The sequence below is a fragment of the Trichoplusia ni genome, chromosome 27 (genome assembly GCF_003590095.1).
Source record: "Trichoplusia ni isolate ovarian cell line Hi5 chromosome 27, tn1, whole genome shotgun sequence".
NCBI lineage: Eukaryota > Metazoa > Arthropoda > Insecta > Lepidoptera > Noctuidae > Trichoplusia > Trichoplusia ni.
In genome coordinates this window covers 3864883-3872500 of record NC_039504.1, presented here as the reverse complement: position 1 = coordinate 3872500, position 7618 = coordinate 3864883, and positions in this window count along the sequence as shown.

Here is a 7618-nt window from a genome sequence, read left to right as displayed (position 1 = left end):
TTCTATTTTCCATTATGGGGACGTGTGTCAACACTGTGTTGGTAACAGGCAGCGTCAGTAATGTAATGGAAGTGTCGAAAACATTTTTAATAAAAATGAAACAACGATATAGATATTTTAAATGAAATATTTGATGAATGTGGAGTTTGACTATCGCGCAATCAAATTGGATGTTAGATGGCATATTTTAAAAAATAGATACAATCGAATATTAAAACACGGTTGACAGAGTTAACATTTTAATTAAAACCTTACTGATGTGGATTAATAGGTAGGCCCAAGTTTGTGTGTTATTATTGTATTATTAAGTTTCAATTTGGGCATCGAAGCGAAACGAATTTTCAACTTTTAATTTTACAATGTCGTGCCAGTAGGTGCATATCTAAGTTTTTTAACGATTACTTACATTTTATTCCTGGGCATCGCACCATTAGCATTCAAAATCCTCATTAGTGTGTCACGTCCTTAATAAGGCATCATCATAATATACTTAGATACAAAACATTCGAATAATTGTGGTAGCAGTCCCTTAAGACTGATTATCTATAAGTACGCTTTCTTTCCTTTACAAGAGCTTTCCTTCAGAGTCACATGGACCCATTATCATTGGATAATTTTAAAAGCCGCAATTAGTTTAGAACTAAACAGTGCAATATGGTTTACCATAACCCCTAGATGTTGGCCACAGTCCACAAATATTATTAAACACTGTGTGAGACTAATGTCTGTAAACTTATGCGGGCACATAGTGCATTAATGATAAGGACCTCAAATAGTGGGAGACGATTTGCGTAATCAGAACGTATTTAAATATAATACTGTTAAGTTTTCGTTTTAAGATTTCACTTTTTGAGATTTTGATTAATTTTCTGGCATGTTGGTCTACTGGTTAGTTGCCCTAACTGCTATACCGGAGGTAGTTCGATTTCTACCCAGGATAAATGTCGAAATCAACATTTGAATTTATTAAAAATAATATAAGTATCATACTTACCATATGTCTAGTACTTATGGAATAGTATAGTGTGAATTTTGAAGAAGATTTTTCGTTAGGATATACTTATTATTATAATTATCCTAATTTGATAAGTATCTCTTTAAAGTGGTTCAGATCACAAAACGACCACTTTCTTTGCGGAATTTCATTCTAAAACTTTTATCTTACTCTCGGTGACCCGCAACAAGCTTCCTCCTTTTTTTCTTAAATTCAATCACCACAAGAAAATCAAATCTAACCGTGGAGCGCAGCTATGTAACAAAAATACCCGCATCCAAGTCTCGTTACCAAGAAGTCGGAATCTTACAAACTCAGATTGCAAGTCTTGAAAGTTTCACAAACACCTTGAGTTTCAAACGATTCAATTCCCGCACCTGTTTCTTTAATTTGAGTGCTAAATCGAAAATCTATAATGGTTTGTATGTCACCGAGGAATATGCTAGCAGATGTTTTAGAACAAGTTCTGGATGTGTCGCCGCCGATTTGTATAATTCTCTCCTTCGAAGAAAGAGTATTTCATAAATTAGTCTATGTTAGCTATTTCAGGGATCGTTTTTAGCGTTAGTATTCTAGTAGATACTTTAAAACAGTAATACCTATATTTTGCCTTTAGCATACACCGAAAATGGATTAAGATTTGAAAAGCATTTTAGTCCTGAAAAAAAAATAACAACAAACATTTTTGACAGAAGTACAACTTTTAATATATCAAAAATGGCGAATATCAGTGAACCAAATTAAAATCAATCCAAATCACGTGTACCTTTTCCATTCGGAGTGCAGTACCGAGAAATGTTTTCGCAATAGGTAATCCATTGTCAACATTTTAGTTCGGGTTCTTACTCGGAATCCCTTACATATATTTCGATGGAACCCTTTTGAATTAGAAAATCATATTGAAAGGCATAAGTAAATTAATGGGGTCATCCTTCTCATTGTGCGAATCTGACAATAGTGGGGCTATGAGCAATATCTGAAATGACATGAGTATTGGACCAAGTAATGGAATATTAGATATAGGTAAAATGGTCAGGGACGAGGATAATGTATTTGTTATGTTCTTGCTATTCTTGTTTTAATTGAACGTTCAGTAGGAATTATTTCCCAAAATAAAATAATTGCATCAATTAATATTAAACTGCGTATAGCGTAGTTTCAAGTGTATTTTATAATATCTAAATGAGCTTCATCATCTTCATTTTTCTTTTATCGTCATCGTTTTGCAAAATCTCTCATTTTGAATCTCTCAAATTCTTCTACTTTGTCCATTTTAAATTGTAACAGAACAAATACATTTTCAATAAACTTTCAGTTTATTCAAAGACCATACAGCAAACACGAAACTGACCTCACCGTATCAGTTTTCTTATCTTTATTCACAAAGTTTGGAAACTGACCACATGGAAAAATGGAAATGCATTTTCCCGTATATTTACGCGACAAACTTCAGATACATAGAATTACATACTGGAAGAATTCTAATGTATTCTAAACGAAGATGGCTCGGAAAGTTTTCAGACTAGCAATTTTAGTTGTGCTAGAATTTATGTGCGTTGCAGAAGTTTCTTACAAGTATGCGAGTTGGATGCATCATTCCACTCCGTCGACTAGAAGAATGGGAATAGAATGTTTTCTATAATAAATGGCGTGATGTAGAACACAAAAATTTATGTGAATAGATATTCCATATTATTTCACACAATAGGGGAGCAGTTCGACTCGGTCGACAATTAATAAACTAACTGTCTTAATGACTTTTGTTAAGAAGAATAACGGTCGAAGTAGTAAAATACGTACTTACTGGTATAGCGCAGTAAAGTTATCTGGTGCGTCGATGCATTCGAAGTTTGACGGAAACGCCTCGCGTAAGCTCCATCAATCACTTCAGTTTATCATCGCATTTTAGCACCTGCTAACGGGATATTATATTCAGAGGTAGATCACACACGAACAGATTTAGACACATTAAACCTTAGGTGGGGCGAAGAGAAGAAAGAAGGCCCTTAGAAGACAAGGGAAGATCAGGGTCAGTAGCGTGCTATGGGACAAGTATATGCCCGGCAGTAGACTGAAACTGGCTGATGATGATGAATAATGAAAGCTAAACATATACTGTAAAAGAACAGACTGAAAGTTGTCCCACTCACTAAAAAATAATTCAGATTATTTTGTGATTTAAGAGCGGTAAATTAGACATAATTGTCTTAATGTACCAATAAATAATAATTGTTCGACATGCCAGAACAGGCACATCATTAAAAACAAATCGAAATAGTTCATTTCATTTAGTCGCCATTATATTTGAATAATAACGTTTAATTAAAACTTGATTAGCGTAATGTTTAATTTCTCAATTGGCTTAAATAATACCACGCACTTCAATGATATAATTCTTTTGAAAATTTTAAATAATGTACTTAAAAATAAACCTTAAAGAGATTCTCGAAAATTTTCTCGAAACCTTTTAATTTGCTTGTGAATTAGTGACTAAGTATGGGCTGAGGAGAAAATTAAATTTAACTGAAGTGCGACGGGAGAGAGTAGGACAATCATAATTAGACACACAGTGCCCTGCTCGAGAACCCTCCGACGTTTAATTTCAACATTTACTTCGCTCAGGGTATATTTTTTTATATTTTATGAAGTGAAGTGTAAATAAAGATAAAACTTTTTGTGTTGGAAGAATCTGAAAGGTAATTATTTTAAACAACTCTCTGATATACAGACATAGTGAGTTAACAGGTAGTGTGTATAAACAGGATTGAAAGAAAGCTAGAAAATAAATGAAGAAAGAATGTTATCTATAACCATATGAATAATTACCCTTAAAATCGTATTTTATGATAAACAAATGACATCGATAAATGTGTAGATCAGACATATTTACTACGTTAAATTAAATTACAAATCAACGTAATTGTCAGCTTAACAGCGTGAAGTTTCACCATTCACATCAAATTTACGAATACAGAACAAAATTAAACGGGTTTGAAGCGAAAACCGCACACTTTCATATAAATCCCTCATGCTTATTCGCGCGGGTTCACCTGTGCTATAATTAATTGAAGCTTTTATAAACACCCCCCGCCGCTCCCTCTAGCATCCCCCTGTGGCTAGCAATAAGGTCTATGTGAGGAGCGAACAGATATTTTTTAAAGACATAGGTCTGGAATATTTAAGTGTAAAAACATCTAAGCTAAAATAAATAAGTTTCCGGACTTTAAATGACAAGTAAACGAATATAAACTAAATTTTAAGTCCAACAAAGTTTAGTTGTCGGTCGACTTGATTACAAAAAAAGTTGAAGTAGCCATAAAAATAAATAGAGGAAGGAAGGTCCTTAAATAGACGGCTTGTAGGTTTCCAGATATGTAGCTGATCAGTATTAAATGTGGCAAATGATCACATAATTTCGATGTAACCGATAAAAATTTGGTTCAAATTCTGGGATCTATTGGGAATAAAATTAATTTCAAAATTTCATCTAGACCCGCCACTGTAGCTTAATCTAAAATAGTTTCTTGTATTGCCTATTCATTCATCCCTTGTGCCACGATGCTTAAGGATAAACTACTATAGCGAAATTGATGGCAGTATGCAACAGCCATTAACTTGGCAATTCCTTTCCATCGCTATCGAGCGACAAGGACCCTCCCCTACACGGTACACCTGATGCTTTTTCTACCTTTTAAACGTTTTATTACTTATAGCTTGTAGTTTGATGTTATCGCTGTCGTAACCGACTGTGAGACCTCCTTTATTTTATTACAAGGGAATTTATCACAATTTCTATATAAAATTGTCGTGAATTTACTGTTTTTTGCGACTACAGACTTAAAGTAGTCGAAACTCGCAAAAAACATCCCACTATTTAGCGATGTATGTGCATTTTTTATATTTTCCTTTTATTTTATCTGTCCCATAAACCTTTTATAGAAATATTTCGAGCTTTGATCCTCCATAACGATTTGATCAGGTACGACCCAAATGTATTTACAGTATGTTTAGGGACATTCTTTGCCTTTTAAATACTTGCAGCAATAAATTCCATTGTTTTCAATGAGTCAACGTCTAAAACGCGTCTTCAAAACATTGTATATCATCATAACAGCTGTCTGGGAGCTGCGTGTGGCGCGACGCCGGAAGTGCGAACTTACCCGTTTCTCCCCACAAAGATCAAGGCAAAGATTAGGTACATTTCTTTTACTATTCTTTGTTCTTTTTCAAATATTTTTAGCACCAAAGTTTAGTGTAATACAAAAGACAACGACTGATTTTCATCTTTTTGTTTCGATTGATAACATTAATAACAGATTTCATAAGTATAATACTGTGTCGGGTAATTTTGTATCTGTAGTTCCCGAACTACTATTACTGTTTTCTTACTATCCTTAATATCTATGTTATCTTATTGTAAAAAAACCTCCCTACTACAAAAAAAAAAACAAAAAAGAAAATGAGATTTAAAACAAAAATACTTCTACAATTTCTAACATTTTTATGACATAATGCAAGTCTGACCAAATCAACGATCTGTGTAATAAGGTCTATAATAGAGGGCTTATATAAGATGTCAGATTTATAGTTAATCTGACACGTGTCTTGCGAGCGCGACGTCTGGCCACTAAACGGCTGTGTCAGCCCCGCGCGAGCCGAGACCGTTTCATTTATTTTATTGATATTTCTGTCACTAGACTGGCACTACTGGCAGCTTAGGGTTGTGACACTTCGTTCGATATTGTATTTTTATTTTTTTAACGAATTATTTTACGAACCTAAATAAAAATAGAATGAAAAAGCCTTGTTTAAAATACGTTTAATATTTGGGAAAAGTTATAACATAAGCGTTCTACCTTACAAACTATCGGATTTTCTCATTAAAGTAAAATAAATATATTTTTTTAATCTGACATTTTCATTGTTATAGATGACACATTTTTATTGTCAGCGGGGCTTAAAATAAAATAATAAATTTAGCGGTTTTGGAAATTTCACTGGTATTAAAATTCCATCGTAATATCATGGAGTCCTGCAAGGTGCTACATTGTCTCCAATCCTTAATAGCAGGGGTGTCTAGGGGAAAATTGGCAGAAGACAGAGGGGTTGTCGAACGAAGTTTGTTCTGGGTACAAATGGGATTGTTCGGTGCATTACCAATTCGCTTGCAATTTTCCCGAACTTGATTTTGTACGTTGAAATTACCATCGCTGATGGTGGCTTTTCCCTGGAGGTGGCAACTGTTTTATGGCATATTTGCTGTAATTCGTTCGTGGATTTCTATGCAAATGATAGGAGTAGATTGTTTTGGGAACGAGTCATACACATTTACTTCTTATTCTTGGAGAATTTCTCTGGAAGCCGCAGAAGAGAAAGATAAGTAATGATTTTACGAATGTTAACACCGACTAAATCTGAAATGTGTTGAGATCACACATTTGAAATAATTATCTGAAAGCCAGTATGTTATTTATTAACTTACACTTCATACATTTGATAAAAACTTGCAGTACACCTCAAACACCACTAAATTCTACAAATGTTGGCTGTTTAAGTTCTTATCCCGCTGTGTTCCGTGAGGGCACACATGGGGTATTGTAACCATAAACCAAATCTAATTCAGAAGAACATTATACTGACTTCAAAATCCACCCCTTAAAAAATCAGAAAAGCCTTTCGAACCCCAAGTGTTTAAATAAAAAGGATTTTAAAAGACCCCAAAGCTATATCCCTTCAATAATAAGTAAAAAGCAATCAATTTTCAATTTTTTCTATTAAACGTTTGAGATTGAATTTGCAGTTTTATACTCAAGTTGAGAAACAATATTGGGAATTCACTCAAATAAAATATTTTTGGAAAACATTTCAAATATAAATCGGTGAGTTTTATCGTAGAATTGGATTTAGAAATCATTTTCCGAAAATTCTTTTTGATTGACTGCAATTTCGCTCATCAATAGAGTTTACATCGTGGTAAAAAATATATTATGTTACGGTTATACGCTGTGTTTGGACTAGCTAAATGACTGCTAATGTTACCAGTTTATTCGAGATTTTTGTCATCGCTTTGGTCATTCGTGATATTCCATGAATGTAACTTAAAATGTGAAGACTTTTGTTTTTTATGCATCAGCGGAAAAATAATTCATATTTTTAAGAATATCTTTTAGAAAATCCACTAAAAATATTTTATTTACAAAACTAATTCATTCTATTTAAATATTTAAATGACTGCCGTTGTCCAAAGCACTCGCGGGCCGCGATTTACGCCGAAATATTTAAGAAAATGTCTTCGTAATAGAGTTCAGTCTTCTCTTGCAAAGCGTTTGATCTGTAGCATTTTGATTATTTACCCCCTCGCTCCCCTCCCCTTCCATTTCGTGACGTCACTCATTCATCACGGCCATCTGACGTGCTAAATTACAACCTTCATTTTCCAAGCGCAACGACTAAACGAGAGTTTTTCATGAAATTTCGGGGAAAATATTAGTTTTGAATTTTGGGGACGAGTTTTATGAATTTGTGGTATTTACTTTGATGGTAAATTTTCGCGGTTACAGCCATGTTTTGGAACATTTTTAATCATAAATCATTAGCGCGTTGGAAACACGTACTTTGTGCGAC